This window comes from Lethenteron reissneri, chromosome 45 (genome assembly GCF_015708825.2).
Source record: "Lethenteron reissneri isolate LAM-NWPU_2019-01 chromosome 45, ASM1570882v1, whole genome shotgun sequence".
Taxonomy (NCBI): Eukaryota; Metazoa; Chordata; class Hyperoartia; order Petromyzontiformes; family Petromyzontidae; genus Lethenteron; species Lethenteron reissneri.
Genome location: NC_083823.1, coordinates 5242750 through 5257709, shown reverse-complemented (window position 1 = coordinate 5257709; position 14960 = coordinate 5242750). Strand labels below are relative to the sequence as shown.

Genomic DNA, 14960 nt, shown 5'->3' with positions numbered 1-14960 from the left:
ATAGCGATATCAAACGGGCCTGTCCGTGGTGATACAATGCAACACGTAAAATACACACACACATATATGTAGCAAGTTATTGTTCAAATATTATTTATGACAAATTCAGCGTTTAGGCCGTCCGTGGGTTTTCATATATGTTGCCATTAAATAACAATGCCGAGAAATGCTGTTCAATAGTCTTTTGTGTGTGTGTGTACGGTTTTATAGATAAAAACGCCAACAAATTCTAGAGATATGTGAAGAAGACGCGCTGTTAATTGCATGAAATTAAATATTTACCGGAGCAGTTTTAACAACTGCCGCAGCTCAAGGAGGGTCGGTAATAGAATTAATTAGGACCACGTGTTTCAATATCTCAATTAACTAAAATCTACATAAGTGACAAATTGATATACACATGTAAATCAATGCCAATCCACCGCTGGATGAAGGCCTCTCGCAATCACTGCCAGGGCGTGGGGGAGGCTTTGGCAAGTCGAGTAGACGAAGTAGTTGCTTGAGCATACTTCACCACTCTGGTCATTGCGGGGATGGTGAAGGGTGGGAGGGTGGAAGGGAGGGTGGGTGGAAGGGTGGGTGGGAGGGTGGCTGGGAGTTTCCTAAAGGGGATGCGTTCGCCAATGATGCTAGCGCTGTCAGATATTACAACTCAGATGACGGCGAACAGAGATGAATATCCCCCCTCCCCCTTATAGCCTGTAACAGACTGTTGGGGCAAGTGCTGTTGACAAGCAGCACCTATGAAGGCCGGCACGGCACACGAGAGGCTGGGCAGCCAACACCACGCCGGTCCGCCTTTGTCTCCCCCAGTGTGCACCAACCACACACACAGCGCCGTACTGTATAACGAAACGTGATTGACATCACGCGACAAATGAAGTACGACATTTCGTACGTACATGGCGAGAGCCTCTTCGACACACACACACACACGCGCGCGCACGCACGCGAACGCACACGTCCACATACACAATTACGCACGCGCGCGGGCACACATCGTCGCGGTGATTATGCAGATGTGGGCCGCGAATTGTGGTGATGCACGCGCGCGCGGTGTGAGTTTACGCACGATGAGATGTGGACTCGATCGTGTCGCGTGATTATTATTATTATTATTATTCATCTTCGGTCCGCTCAACCGAACGATACCCCCCCTCCCCCGCCAACGTTTTACTTTTACGATTAATATTTGTGTTGTTGTTGTTGCAAAACATACATCGTCATTTTCTTCCTCTGTACCCTCTCGCTCGGCGGAAAGGGGGGGGTGGTGGTGGGGAGGCATACGGGACCCGCGACTTACGGTACGGCAAAAAGGGGGCTAAGAGAGAATGAGAGATCCCGAGTGAAAAACTCCCCAATCCGCAACCCAGACGCACAGAAGAGAGAGGTTCTGGAAGTCCGTCAATAGAGAGAGAGTCTCCCCCTCTCTCTCTCTCTCTTCTCTCCCTCTCTCTCTCTCTCTCCTGGCTGTGTTTGTGTTTCGGAAACAAAAGATTTGGCGCGTGTGGGCACGAATGCTAATGTTGATACAGAGTATGCGAGTATTGGTATAATTCTATATATAAAAAGCGTCAGCTCCACGCGCCTTGTGTGTGTGTGTGGCTGGCTTCCCCAGCCCATCGTGTACCGTTTCGGCCTTCATAGGTGCTCGCTAACAGCACTTGCCCCTGTTAATGAGGCTATACGGGGGGTCTTTGTCTTTGTGTGTGTAGTATGGCGGTGAGCGCGCTGCGCTACGAACCCGGCAACCCGAGTTCGATTCCCGCTCACGGCCACCAACATACAGTGACGGGTATCTGAACCGTTCCTGGGCCTCTCCCTAGGTCGACTCAGCCTCAAATGAGTACTGCACTTTGTGCGGTGTGTATTAAACATCGCCACTGGAGAGACAAAGGCGGCCGGGCGTGGTGCTGGTTACCCAAACCCCCTCGCGAACAGCGCTTGCCCCAAAAGTCTGTTAAGTCTACACGGGGGGGGGGGGGGGGTCTTTGTGTTGGTGTGTCTGTGTCGTGTGTACACACGTGCAGATGTGAACCATTGTGTGCATGGATATGCACGCACAAATGCGTATACAATCCACGTATACGCGCGCGCGTGTGTGTATATACACACACACAAAGACAAAGATCAGCCGTATAGACTTAAGAACCTTTTTGGGCAAGTGCTGTTAGCGAACACCTAGACGGACACTCATATGCACACAGACATGTGTACGGTACACGCATGTGCACACATATATTTACACATATACGCACACGCGCATTCGCATCTACACAGCTGTGCATAGACACACACGCGTACACACATAGATGCATGCACACACAAATGACACGCATAACCAGCGATGGAGAAACACACGTGACGTGCACACGCATAGACACACAGACATACGCACGTACATAGACGCAGGTACACACTCACACACACACAGCAGAAGGGTGTTGGTGGTTGACTTCGGGGGTCGATAAATGAGTACCACTTTGTGGGCAAGGCAGCAAAATCAACAGTCGTTATTGCGATGTTCAGACTCCATCCCCGTCATAGGAATGTGGAATTTATTCCACGAGCCCAGGGCTCTGTGAACTGGAGGCCAGCACCCCTTCAATGCTCGGGTGAATTTAAAAAAAGAACTCTGGGTTTGATTATCTACAGCTGCAAACACATACCAAGTCAAAGATCCCCCGTATAGCCTGTAACAGAATGTTGAGGCAAGTGCTGTTAGCGAGCACCTATGAAGGCCGGCACTGCAACACGAGGGGGGTGGGTGACCAATACCACGCCCGGCCGCCTTTGTCTCCCCAGTGGCGATGTTTTTACACACCGCATCAGGTACTCATTTGAGGCTGAGTCGACCTAGAGGAGGCCCAGAACCGGTTCAGATAATCGTCACCGGTGTTGGGTGTGAGCGGGACTCGAACTGGGGTCGCCGCGCGACACGCACACCACTGCACCACCGCTCTCCACAGCACACACAAACACAGACACACACACACAGACACACACAGACACACAGACACACATAGACACACACACGGGTTATACACAGACACACACAGACAGACACACACACACACAGACACACACACAGACAAACAGACACGGGTTATACACAGACACACACACACACAGACAAACACAGACACACACACAGACACACAGACACACATAGGCACACACACGGGTTATACACAGACACACACACACACACAGACACACACACACACAGACACACAGACACGGGTTATACACACACACACAGACACAAAAGCAGAGATCTCCGTAGAACTGCACAGATCGTTGGCGCCCTTCTTTGTTGGCGAGCACCTATTAAGACCGGGGAATGGCGAACAAAACACGTGGGTGGTGTGGCACCACGCCCGACCGCATTTGTGTCCCACACATCACTCGGTGTGATGCCAGGGGGCGGGGCGGGTGGGGCTCTGTGATGTTGACCTTGGGCGAGATTCGAACTTGGGAAGAAGGGTTTGAAGCGCAGTGCCTCTTAGCAACTATTCTACGACAATTCCCCGCCTACGTACAGAGAGAGGCACGTGCTGTTAGCGAGCACCTATGAAGTACCGGACTGTAGACGAAGGGCGGTGGTTGGTCAGTACCACGCGCGACCGCCTTTGTCTCCCCAGTGGCGATGTTTACAACACACCGCACAAAGTGCCGTACTCATATGAGGCTGAGTCGACCTAGGGGAGGCCCAGGATCGGTTCAGATAATCGCCACCGGTGTTGGCCGTGAGCGGGAATCGAACCCGGGTCGCCGGGTTCATAGCGCAGCGCGCTAACCGCTACACTATCGCACCACCATCATCAGCAACACACGTACACAAACACACGTACATACACAAACACACGTACACACACAAACACACGTACACACACACACGTACACACACACGTACACACGTACACAGTGACACCACGTGAGTATGAAACATGAACACGCCACACACGTACACACTCATGTACACACACACGTACACTCACACGTACACACACTCACGTACACACCTACACACACTCACGTACACACACACACGTACACACACACGTACACACACTCACACCACGTGGGCTCAAGACGATCGAAGCGCCCGACTTTTCCAGTGGCTCGACAGATTCTAGCTGGGTACACGAGTCTTAGTGTGTACACGAGTGTTGTGTACACGAGTGTTGTGTGTGTGTGTGACAGTGTTGTGTGAGTGTTGTGTGTGTGTGAGTGTTGTGTATGTACACGAGTGTTGTGTGTGTGTGTGAGTGTTGTGTGTGTGTGAGTGTTGTGTGTGTACACGAGTGTTGTGTGTGTACACGAGTGTTGTGTGTGTGTACACGAGTGTTGTGTGTGTGTGAGTGTTGTGTGTGTGTGTGAGTGTTGTGTGTGTGTACACGAGTGGTGTGTGTGTGAGTGTTGTGTGTGTGTGAGTGTTGTGTGTGTGTACACGAGTGGTGTGTGTGTGTGAGAGTGTTGTGTGTGTGCGTGAGTGTTGTGTGTGTGTACACGAGTGGTGTGTGTGTGTGTGAGTGTTGTGTGTGTGTGAGTGTTGTGTGTGTACACGAGTGGTGTGTGTGTGTGAGTGTTGTGTGTGTGAGTGTTGTGTGTGTGAGTGTTGTGTGTGTGTGAGTGTTGTGTGTGAGTGTTGTGTGTGTGTGAGTGTTGTGTGTGTGAGTGTTGTGTGTGTGTGTGTTGTGTGTGAGTGTTGTGTGTGTGTGAGTGTTGTGTGTGAGTGTTGTGTGTGAGTGTTGTGTGTGTGTGAGTGTTGTGTGTGTGAGTGTTGTGTGTGTGAGTGTTGTGTGTGTGAGTGTTGTGTGTGTGAGTGTTGTCTGTGTGAGTGTTGTGTGTGTGAATGTTGTGTGTGTGAGTGTTGTGTGTGTGTACACGAGTGTTGTGTGTGTGTGAGTGTTGTGTGTGTGTGTGAGTGTTGTGTGTGTGAGTGTTGTGTGTGTGAGTGTTGTGTGTGTGTGACTGTTGTGTGTGTGTGAGTGTTGTGTGTGTGTGAGTGGTGTGTGTGTGTGCACGAGTGTTGTGTGTGTGAGTGTTGTGTGTGTACACGAGTGTTGTGTGTGTGTACACGAGTGTTGCGTGCGAAGGAGCCGCTGAACTTTTTCTGCTGCCCGAAGCCGGAGACGAAATCAGCAAAATCCGAGGGACGCACGCAGCTCGCTCATCCACAGCACGTCCTTTAGCGAGCCGCGCTCTCCTCGCTACCATCATCATCAGCACCACCATCAGCATCATCAGCACCACCATCAGCACCACCACCATCATCATCTGCATCATTATCATCAGCACTACCATCATCATCATCAGCACCACCATCAGCATCATCAGCACAACCATCAGCACCACCACCATCATCATCTGCATCATTATCATCAACAACACCATCAGCATCATCAGCACCACCATCAGAATCATCAGCACCACCATCAGCACCACCACCATCATCATCTGCATCATTATCATCAGCACCACCATCATCATCATCAGCACCACCATCAGCATCATCAGCACCACCATCAGCACCACCACCATCATCATCTGCATCATTATCATCAGCACCACCATCATCATCATCAGCACCACCATCAGCATCATCAGCACCACCATCAGCACCACCACCATCATCATCTGCATCATTATCATCAGCACCACCATCATCATCATCAGCACCACCATCAGCATCATCAGCACCACCATCAGCACCACCACCATCATCATCTGCATCATTATCATCAGCACCACCATCATCATCATCAGCACCACCATCAGCATCATCAGCACCACCATCAGCACCACCACCATCATCATCTGCATCATTATCATCAACAACACCATCAGCATCATCAGCACCACCATCAGCATCATCTGCATCATTATCATCAGTACCACCATCATCATCATCAGCACCACCATCAGCATCATCAGCACCACCATCAGAACCACCACCATCATCATCTGCATCATTATCATCAGCACCACGATCATCAGCAACATCAGCACCATCATCATCAGCACCACCAGCAGAATCAATCGGCACCACCACCATCATCTGCATCATTATCATCAGCACCATCATCATTATCAGCACCACAACCACCGTCATCAGCACAATCATCAGCACCACCATCATCATCACCGTCCGCATAATCAGCATCATCATCAGCACCACCACCATCATCTTGCATCATCATCATCTTCAACACAATTATCATAAGCACCACCACCATCAGCACTATCAGCATCAGCAACACCATCATCATCAGCAGCACCATCACCAACTTAATCATCAGCAGCAGCATTATTACTATGACAACGATCCCCCGTACAGCATTAACAAGCTGTTGGGGCAAGTGCTGTTAGCGAGCACCTACGAAGGCCGGCACGGCATACGAGGGGCTGGGTGGTCAACACCACGTCCGGCCGCCTTTGTCTCCCCAGTGGCGATGTTTTCACACCGCACCAGGTACTCATTCGAGGCTGAGTCGACCTAGAGGAGGCCCATGACCGGTTCAGAGAATCGTCACTGGGTGTTGGTGGCCGTGAGCTGGAATCGAACTCGGCTCGCCAGGTTCGTAGCGCAGCGTAGCGCTAACCGCTGCGCCACCGCTCCCCACACACGTGCGCACACACACACACACTTACACACGCGCTTGTGTGTAAGGGGTGTCAGCCACATCACCGCATTCGTGCGCCGTACCGGCCTTTTATAGGTGCTCGCTAACGACCCTTGTCCCTGCAATTCTGTGCAGGCTATATGGGGGATCTTTGTCTTTACGTGTATGCAGAACGGAGTGGTGCAGTGGTTAGCGCTTGTGCGCCTCGAACACGACACAACCACGAACTCGATTCGCGCTCACAGCCAACATCAGTGGCGAATAATCTTAAGCCGGTCCCGAGGTCTCTCCGTCTGCATCGACTCGACTTCGCATTAGCATCTGGTTCGTTGCGTAAATATCGGGGGAGACAAAGGCGGCCGGGCGTGATTGTCGGCCGCGTCAACGCCACCGCTCGCTCGCTCGTCGCACTTTCCCCGCAGCACGACGAAGGTTATACGGACCATCTTTGTCTTTGTTACGTACGCGTGCACGCGCGGAGCGGTGCACGCGCGTGGCCGCGCACAAAGACAAAGATCCCCCGTAGAGCCATAGCGGGATGTTTGGGGGGCGGGGGGCAAGTGCTGTTCGCGAGCACCTATAAAGACCGGAACGGTACACGAGGATGTGGGTGGCCAGAACCACGCCCGACCGCCTTTGTCTCCCCAGTGGCGATGTTTTTACACACCGCATCAGGTACTCATTTGAGGCTGAGTCGACCCAGGGGAGGCCCAGAACCGGTTCAGATAATCGTCACCGGTGTTGGTGGCCATGAGCGGGAATCGAACTCGGGTCGCTGGGTTCGTAGCGCAGCGTAGCGCTAACCGCTACACCACCGCTCCCCACACACACAGACACACACAGACACACACACAGACACACACACACAGATACACACACAGCCACACACACACAGCCACACACACACACAGACACACACAGACATACACACACACACACAGACACACACACAGATGCACGCACATCAGAACACACAGACGCACACTGACACGCACCCAAATATACAGACACGCTGACATACTGACACACACGCATACACAGTGACACGCAAACACACTGACACACACACACGCAAACACACTGACACAAGCGAATAGACACACTGACATGCGAACACTGACACACACGCAAAACACACTGACACACACACACACACACACGCAAACACACTGACACACACACTGACACACACACGCAAACACACTGACACACAAACATACACACGCGAACACTGACATACTGACACACTGACAAACACACGCAAACACACTGATACACACGCACAAACATACACACGCGAACATCCGAACACACACTGACCCACACATACTGAAACACACACAAACACACTGACACACACACTGACCCACACATACTGACACACACACTGACACACTGACACACACACATACTGACACACACACGCAAACACACTGATACACACACACACTGACCCACACATACTGACACACACACACACGCAAACACACTGACACACACACTGACACACACACACACGATACACTGTGACACACACACACACTGATACGCACACACACTGACACACACACACAAACACACTGACACACACACACTGACCCACACATACTGACACACACACACACGCAAACACACTGACACACACACGCGACACATTGTGACACACACACAAACACACTGATACACACACTGACACACACACACACAATGACACACACACACTGACCCACACATACTGACACACACACAAACACACTGACACACACACACACAAACACACTGACACACACACACGCAAACACACTGACACACACACACGGACATCCCAACAGCACGGGAACTTTCGATGAGGACAGAGATCCCAAAATATCAAGCGAAGACCGCCAAGTCAGAAGGCAACATCTGTACCCAGAGTCGCGACGCCTCGCTGCAGATTCGCGTCTTTATTTTTAGATGCATTGGGTAATGGCACACCGTTATAGTACACGGATATAGTACACGGCTTATAGTACACGGCTTACAGAACACGGCTTATAGTACACGGCTTATAGTACACGGCTTATAGTACACGCCTTATAGTACACGGCTTATAGTACACGACTTATAGTACACGGCTTATAGTACACGGCTTATAGTACACGGCTTATAGAACACGGCTTATAGTACACGGCTTATAGTACACGACTATAGTACACGCGCTACGGTGCGCATCGGCGAGGCGACAGTGTCGGCAAATGCGCGCGCGTGAAGTCTGTGGGGTCCTGTGGGATCCTGTAGGGTCCTGTGGGGTCCTGTGGGGTTCCGCGCGCGGTGCCTCTGCGTGTAGGGGACGGTCGCCTTCTGCGACGGCCTACCATCGATTTCTCCGCCACAGTTCAGCGATGTTAACGACGACAGAGACGGCGAAGACCGCGTGGCTCGGCAATCCGCGGGTCCGTCGAGATCGACAGCAACCCACCTCTCGCGACTCGTGCCATGTCGTGATTTACGTATTCACGACGACAAAAAACACAACACAGATCCACACCCCCCCCCCCCTGTCAGACTGTGTGCGTGCGTGTGCGTTGTTTGCGAGCACATATTAAAGTGAAGGTTGGCACGGTGCACGTGGTGGTGGCGGCGGTGGTGATGCGAGAACGACGCCCGATGTCGAGGTGCAACATTTATTTTTTAAGGCTGAGTCGACCTAGTTGTGGAAGGCGATGTTGTGGCCGGGCATTGAACTCGCGTGGTGCCCGGTTTGGTAAGCGCCGTGCGCTAACCGCTACGCCACCGCTCCCTACGATATAGAGGCAAAAGTTCATACTTATAGCCTTAACAGACTGTAGGGGCAAGTGCTGTTTGCGAGCGCCTATGAAGGCCGGCACGGCACACGAGGGGGTGGGTGGCCAGCACCACGCCCGGCCGCCTTTGTCTCCCTCGCAGCGATGTTTACACACCGCACCCAGGGACTCAATTTGAGGCTGAGTCGATCTATGGGAGGCCCAGGACCGGTTCAGATAATCGTCACCGGTGTTGGTAGCCGTGAGTCGGAATCGAACTCGGGTGGCCGGGATTCATAGCGCAGCGCGCAAACCGCTACACTACCACTCCCCACACACACACACACACGCGCTTATACACCGATATAAAACACACTCGCACGCAAGTATAAATTACACACATAAGCGGTTGTTGCATTTTACGACCGAGCTATAATTCTATATTACGACTCCGCATATCGCTATCGTGTGGAACTGTTACGGCCGTCATTGTGCGCAGTAAATAAATCGTGCGTCAAACGCGCGTTACTCCGGACCAGTTCACACACATAGACATATACACACACACACGCACACACGTGGAGGGCTTTGTAGGCACGCAGGTCTATGGTACGCGTGCGTGGTGTAGTGGTGTACACGGTAATGGTATTGTATGCATCCGTGAACATTGCGACAAAGATCCCCCCCCCGTATAGCCCTAGCAGACTGTTGGGGCAAGTGCTGTTAGCGAGCACGCGCACGCAACGTACTCATCTAAACGTGCACACGCACGCAAACTTACATGCGCAGATACGTCCACGCACGAATGCACGCAACAAGAAACACAATTGCAGAAGCCTACAGATAAAAACATATACACATCAATACATACACAAAGACAAAGCCTCCACCCCCCTGTATAGCCTTTAACAGATTGTTGTGGCAAGTGCTGTTAGCGAGCACCTCTGAAAGCTGGAACGGCACGCGAAAGGGGATGGGGGTGGTTGGCCAGCACCACGTCCGACCGCCTTTGTCTCCCCCAATGGCGATGTTTACACGCCGCACCGGATACTCATTTGAGACCGAGTCGACCTCGGGGTGGCCCAGGACCGGCTGCAGATAAATTGTCACCTGTGAGCGGAAATTGAACCTGGGTAGCCGGCTTCGTAGCCCCGCGCGCTAACCACTGCGCCACCCACCCACCACACTGCCTTGCATACTCACGGTGGGACACACAACAAGGCAACAATGCCATCCTACCGTTGGGTGCGAGTGCTGTTAGCGAGCACCTATTAACAAGGCCTCCTCGGAGCACGGTAACTAGTTCATCGCCGAGTCGGTAAGCGTGCGTGCACACATTCATGCGTGCACACATTCATGCGTGCACACATTCATGGGCACAGGCATAAATACGACACGTACGTTCGTACGTACACGTGTGCATGCATACATACACACGCATAGAAAATTAAAGATACACGAACACCACATACAATCGTACACGCGTACGTATACGCGTGTGTGTGCAACGCACGTGCATTATAATAATGTATCTGTACGTAGTATTAGTCACGGACATTACACGCATGAAGACGAAGATCCCCCGTGTTGGGGCGAGTGTGTTAGCGAGCAGCTATGAACACCGGCACGGCACACGAAGGGGTGGATGGCCAACACCGCGCCCGACCGCCTTTGTCTCCCCAATGCTGACGCTTACACATCGCAACAGGTATTAATTTGAGCCTGAGTCGACCTAGAGGGGTGTGGGGAGATGGTCCCAGGACCGGTTCAAAATATTCGTCACTGTTATTGCTCGTGAGCCGGGGTGGGGGAAATTATTTTTAAAAAAATGTTCGCAGGGTTCGTAGCGCAATGCGCTAACCGCTGCGCCACCGCTCTCCACACATCTCTCACAGAGACACACACGCACGCGCGTACGCGCGCACGTCCACCCGTGCTTACACGGGGCCGACGTTGGGCATTACTCAAAATGCATTAGACTTGTAATAGGTTACGCAAATGTGAATGTCACGACTTTAAGTGGAACGATAACTCACGGGGGGGGGGGGGGGTGGAGGAGGTTACCGGCGGCGTTTGACGCTAAGCGCGGCAAAGTCGCTCCGTGTTTAATCGCCGACAAGGCGACAATTTGCCCGGCCCCACAAAATAAAAACACAAAAGCTCCCGCCGCAATCGCCTTCGGCATACTTTTTGGGGGGCAAGTGTTGTTTTGCGAGCAAAGCCGGCATAGAACACGACTCGGTGTCTTGACCGGCATCACGCCCGGGCCGCCTTTGTCTCCCCCGTGGCGATGTTTGCACGCCGCAACCAGGTACTCGTTTGAAGGCCGAGTCGAGCTAGGGAGGGGCCCACGAAACCCCGTTCAGATAATCGATACTGGTGTGGATGGCCGTGATCGGGAATCGAACTCCGGGGAGCCGGGTTCATAGCGCAGCGCAGCGCTCACGCGATACGCGCCACCCAGGACACACCACGCACCACTGAGTACGCGCCAATCGGCACGTACCTCTCTCCAGCTCGGTACACGCCCCGAACCACCGTGTACACATCAACAACCGTCGCTCGCCACTGAGTGAAGGTGACGCCACCGCAGTGATTGTGCAAGGCTAGGTGCACGCACAGCGTAGCTGTCAGCAGGAGGTCACGGAACAGACCTAGGTGCTACGGGTTGGCTGGCTTGAGAAGACTGGCAGATGCAACGCACACACACCACGCAAACGCCACACACCCCTACACTACACAAACACCACGCACATACCACAAAGACAAAGATGCCTCGTATAGCCTTGACAGATTGTTGGGGCAAGTGCTGTTAGCGAGCACCAATGAAGGCTGGCACACACAAAAAGCACACACACACACACCACACATCAGATTCACCTTATTCTACATTGCAAGGCGCCCACGCTATCGGCACGTGCGAATATTGTTTTAACCAGTGCCTGTCTCTCTATGTTTAGCATTTGCGGACAATTAGCATCATACTATTTGTGGCTACTTTCGAGAAAATGTGCGCGATGGTGTTTGTTGTTGTTGTTGTCGGTTTTTTTTCGTATATTTAGCATCACTGAGGAAAATACGAAACATTCTACGGGAACCGCACACATCGAGCAGAATGAGAAGATTTCGCCTCGGAGTGAACTGATATTTTTTGACAGCGGGGGCTAATTCTAATTTCCAAGTGAGATTTTTTTCCGACCGGCGCAACATTGGTTCGTAGTTAAAAAACAAACGTTTGGAATTGAAATAAAAAAATATTGACAACCTCAGAGCTGCGTCCACCCAACGTACCTTTTTTGCATACCGGGTACCACCGGTCTGTCTCTGTATTGTACACTGCATTATGGGTAGCGTGACATACACACGCACAAACACAACGACCCCCCCCCCCCGTATAGCCTTTACAGACTGTTGGGGCAAGTGCTGTTAGCGAGCACCTATGAAGGCCGGCACGACACACGAGGGGGCGGGTGGCCAAAACCAGGCCCGGCCGCCTTTGTCTCCCGCTGTTTACACACCGCACCACGTGGTAATTTGAGGCTCAGTCGACCTAAGGGGGCTGTCCCGGAACCGGTAGAGCGCAGCTACGCGACCGCTCCCCCGCACACGCATTTATAACAACAACAAAACACAACACGAAAAGCCGCTCTATAAATCTAACGTCACAATGCATTTCACGTTGCCCTCCGCAATGCAACGGGACGTCCACTCGCTTGCGACGCTCCCACGCGTTCATCAACGTGCCACGTATTTACGTATGTCAGGACGCAACACACACACACACATGTATATATATGTATATACATACATGCTCGCTTCGTAATGTGCGCACGTATGTTGCCGCTTGTATGTACGGTATGCATGTGCGCGTGTGTAAATACGCTGGGACGTGTACCCGTCGCTGCTACTAAATTTACGCTCAACCCGAGTGCAAGATCGCGAAGAGACGGGGAAGGTTTTTGTTTGGTGCGAGGAGTGGTGATGGGGGGAGAGAGAGGGGGGGGGGCACTTGATCCAGCAGTGGATTGATCATGGCTGATGATGCATTGATGATGATGATGATGGTGGTGGCGGACTGGAGCTACATTCATTACCCGTGGTGCCAGGCTAAGTGATCGGAAGCCATCGAAGGTCGTCTTCGTACAGCACCGCGCCCACACACGGACGCGGCTGTGTTTCGCTCTGCGTGCATCTCCAACCGACGCGACCGCGTTCAGCGAATTCACAACGACGGAGGAGGAGAGAGGAGGCGGCGGCGGCAACAGCGGCCACTCCCGAGCGCCCTGCCAACGCGCTAAGCGAGCGACGATTTCTTCCGCTGAGCAAATCGGCTTTGCCCGTCTCCACGATAGGGGCATTTATCGATATGTGCATTTCTCGATGGGGGCATTTATCGATAGGGGCATTTATCGATATGTGCATTTCTCGCTCGGGGCATTTCGTGTCTCGAAAGGGCGGGCGAGCGAGCGAGCGGGCGGGACCCGCTTACTGCGTTGAGTGCAACATGAAAAAAAAAATAACATCATCACTTTCGAGATGTCTCCTGCCCACCGAGCAACGGGCGATGCAAATGTTTTGTTGTTGCCCGCGACGTTCCAAATCGTATCGCCGCAAAAAGCCCGGGCGACGTCGCTGCAAGGGAGCGAGGGAGGGCGAGGGGGGGGCAGCAGTAGAGCCGTGATACAAACTTTCGTGCGTGCCGGCAACGTTCAAACCGAATCAAACCTGCGCAGGGCAACCGGGCAACTTCGACTGGAAAGCCGTCGTTGCGTGCGCGCGCGTGTTATTTAGTGGACTATTCACGATCATCATTATTATCATCAGATTGTAATTGAAAGACGGGGAGTATTTCGAAATACTAACAAACAAAAATGCCCACGACAAATCCCGTATCGCTAACGGCGGCGATGTAAATGCATCACCGTGATATAAAATCACGTGTTGTGTACGTACGCGCGTTCACACCCGCCCGCGTGCATACCCGCCCACGTGCACACACACCACGCGTGCACACACTCCACGCGTGCACACACCCCACGTGCACACACCCCACGTGCACATCCACCACGCGTGCACACACTCCACGCACACACACCCCGCGTGCACACACACCACGCGTGCACACACACCACGCGTGCACACACCCCACGTGCACACACCCCACGTGCACACACCCCACGTGCACACACCCCACGTGCACACACCCCCGCGCGTGCACACCCCGCGCGCAGGCTCGCTCCTCGAGCGCGTTCTAGACGGTGTATACCTGTCAGCGACGGCCAATCAGAAGCGACGACCAAACTGCATGTTGAAGCCCACCCCCCCCCCCCCCTTAGTCCCCCCCCACCAACACCACCCACCCACCGCTCTTCGAATCACCCCCCCCTCCTCTCTCCCCCAATCTCCTCCCAATCCCCTCATCCTCATCCTCACGTCCCCCTCCTCCCCCTCCCCTCTGCTCCCTCCCTCAATACACCCGCCCGCCCCCCCAAAAAAAAAACACAAAAAAAGCTCCACAAACCCCAACGCCCACTTTCGCAGGCACCCAGCCCAAGCCTGCCTCACTCCC

The 14960-nt window shown here is 52.9% G+C and overlaps 1 long non-coding RNA gene across 1 annotated transcript in view; it reads right to left on the bottom strand.

Moving 5' to 3' along the window:
• LOC133353771 (uncharacterized) overlaps positions 1–14683 on the bottom strand; it is a 56022-nt gene extending 41339 nt beyond the window's left edge. The window contains exon 1 of the long non-coding RNA XR_009756471.1: positions 14658–14683. This is a non-coding gene — a long non-coding RNA (uncharacterized LOC133353771). The remainder of the gene's footprint in view (positions 1–14657) is intronic.
• Between the last annotated feature and the right edge of the window lie 277 nt (positions 14684–14960).